General features: G+C 37.3%; 1 pseudogene across 1 annotated transcript; it reads right to left on the bottom strand.

Annotated features, from left to right (window-relative positions):
* Nucleotides 1–524: 524 nt before the first annotated feature.
* LOC147507115 (alcohol acyltransferase 9 pseudogene) lies at nt 525–2,374 on the bottom strand (annotated as a pseudogene). Its single transcript, XR_015217548.1, has one exon. The product of XR_015217548.1 is annotated as an alcohol acyltransferase 9 pseudogene (transcript).
* Nucleotides 2,375–3,163: the final 789 nt, after the last annotated feature.

Here is a 3,163-nt window from a genome sequence, read left to right as displayed (position 1 = left end):
GAGTATCGATAAATACCCATATCCTGATATTTTGTACTATGGTACAAAGTACATCGCTCCCGATCTACAACCGCGATTTGGCGATTTTTTAATGAAATCTCCTGAAATCTGCACTTCGATATTTCCAAAACCGCGCTCTCATTTTTTCAAACTCGCTCTTCATGTTAAATGGTCATTCAGAACAAATTTCTACAAATTTCTAGTGAAATAAAACCCAAATCTAGTTTTAACAAAAAAATTAAGTTTATTTACAAATTTTGAACCCTCCACATACTATTGTAATAAATTGTAGAAAGAATGACTCATTTGGAACAAATTAAGATATGAGTAAATAAGTAGCTTGTTCCTATGTATTGATGAAAACAATCAGGGGCTCTATTGTTTTTTTCTCCTTAAATTGATGGAAGCAGTGGGGTATATTTGAGTTGTTGATTCCGAAGAAGACCTCTAAATTACTTTAACATACTCCCATCTCAAGATAGCATTAGTATAGCACCTGATTAATGTAAGATGAGAATCAGAAATTGGTGAAAATGACGTTTCTTTACTCTGAATCTATTTCTCTTTTATCAAATAGACAAGTTAACTTCAAAAGCAAAGAGATAACTGAAATTTTCTTTTTGGTAACTAATAAAATTACTAATACTTTACATGGTATTATTAATAATTATGTTTATATTAATGTATGAAGCACTGGGTTGAGCATGGACTACTGAGCAAATATTCATACTTTGAGCAAATATTCATACTTTGCAACGGCACTGTTTGGCATAGCCACCGCCACCATCACTGAATCACTCTGTTCATAAACAGGCAAAAACAAACAATACCTTTCGCGGCAAATAGGTCCAACATGGACCGGTTTACCCATTCCAAAGTCTACTTTCTCTAACCCAAGTCTTGACCATTGTGACACCATGAATAGTCCAACCGAGTTCGTAGTCTGTCTCGACTCACTAATTGATTGGATCAACGATCTTACGTACTCATCCCCAACATTGTCCTTGGCATTTTTAATCAAACCAGCTGTATGACCCAAATCGTTATCACTGAGGTCTTTAACGGTAGCTTGCGCGCGTGTGAGTACGAATCCGTTTCCATAATAACCCTCAGGTAAACTTGGTTTCAATCGGTTACGTATGTTAACGGTGAAGAGCATCCGCAATATTTGTTCCGAAGGCAAATCCAACGATCTAGCCCAACTTCTCCACACATGAGCTGTTAGTACCTCAAATGAGGTAAACGAAAAGGGTAGCTCACTGTGTTGACCAGTTAAGGAAGCTAGTTTTTTCAACTTAGTTAACCTCGTCTTATCAAAAACAACTGATGTTGGAGACATAGTTTCACTACCGAACGTGGCGAAAAACCCTGAAATGTCTGGGATTAGGTTAAACTCGAGGTTGCGAGTATGAAGACTCATTTGTGTTGGATCGAGTAAATGACAATCCCAAACCGATTTTGGTTGAAAATTATCAGGTTCTCGTCGTCCAGAAGCCAAGTCCGCAAACGAGTTGAGAAACTGGGCAGTACCAATTCCATCCATAAGACAATGGCTAGTTCCAACTCCAATTGCAGCACCTTCACCATTAGCCAGCCAAGTCAGCTGAACAACAAGAGGTGGCGCACCATCCTCGCATACAACATCATCATCCACGGGTTTGGTCAAAAAGTCTCTCCACTGCAAACAATGAGATGGAGCATGTTCCAAGTCAGCGATTGTGATATCTTTAGATACACCTTCAATGAACATTGCACCTTGTGATTCACATACCACCTCGAGATTCTTACCATCCGGTCCAACTCTAACTCGTCCGGCTAGGGGGTAATATGGAACCAAAGCACGTGCGAGCGCGTTTTTTATACCAGCCACAATGGCATTACGGTTTAAACCGGGGTTAGACCGATAAACAAAGAGGTATTTGACATCGAACCGCATTAGCGGATTGGAGTCCAACGTGGAGAGGGGAAGAGTTTTCAATGGAGTTGGTTCCGATGGGAACACTAGAACCTTTTCTTTGACATCGACAAGGCTAGTAGCCATTTTGATTGGGTAAGGCCTAGGAAGCTAGGAATTGTTTGAGTTTGCATGATATAGTATTGGATATATATGGTGAGAGAGAAGGCATGGAGAAGCAAATACCAACGACCCCATGCCAACCGTCCGTCATTAATCATAAAAATAATTGGCACAACTTGCCAAGTTGTAGCAACCACGCTTATTGCACAATAAATTGGGCACGTTTAGGCCACTTGACAAAATAAATTTTGTTCCCTATCACATCAAGAAACAAACAATGTCTGACTATTTTTTTTTTTCCGATGAACAAACTGATTATATTAATCAAAAGATGGATTACATACAACAACACAAGAAAAAAATAGATGAAAACAATACAAGAAAACCACAACAAGTACTGAACATCCATAAAATCTTGAACCGAATTCCACCTGAACCGAACGCCCAACACTGGCAGCAAACCCACATTGGAATTGGTAGCAACTATATTTATGTTTAGGGTTTAGGGTTTGAATTAGTACAATTCTAACTAGGGGTGCAAGCGGATATCCAAATATTCGAATCCGATTCGAATTTGTATACGAAAAATCGGATATTTATCCGAAAATTTCGGATATCGGATATCGGATTCGGATTTGGATAATTTTTTATGTCCGAAATGGTTTCGGATACGGCTTCGGATACTGCCATATCCGCATTCGAAAATATCCGTTCCGATTTAAAAAATTAATAATTATTATATATAATTAATTATTGTATAAAATATTATATAAAATCAGAAACTAATAGTATAAAACTATAATAACAAAATAATAATAATAAATGACAAATATATATATATCGGGCCGGCTACGTCGACATACTATTCTAACATACTATCTTGACATACCCAGTCGACCCTCAGATCAAACAAAATCTAATGGCCAGATCTACTTCTAGAAAACCAAACAAATAAAAGAAAATGAACCACAAATAATAGGGGCGAAAATGTCATTTTATTTTAGAAAAAATATGAAAAACCTTTTCTTTTTCTTCATTCACGTTTCTTTTTCACAAAAATCATTGGGTTTCTTTATTCACGTTTTTCTTTTCTCCACCGAAAACAAAACACTCTAAGATTGAGATCGGATTAGTCAGGAGTGGGAT

This window comes from Coptis chinensis, chromosome 3 (genome assembly GCF_015680905.1).
Source record: "Coptis chinensis isolate HL-2020 chromosome 3, ASM1568090v1, whole genome shotgun sequence".
In the NCBI taxonomy this organism is placed as follows: domain Eukaryota; kingdom Viridiplantae; phylum Streptophyta; class Magnoliopsida; order Ranunculales; family Ranunculaceae; genus Coptis; species Coptis chinensis.
This window is presented reverse-complemented; position numbering and strand designations above follow the sequence as displayed.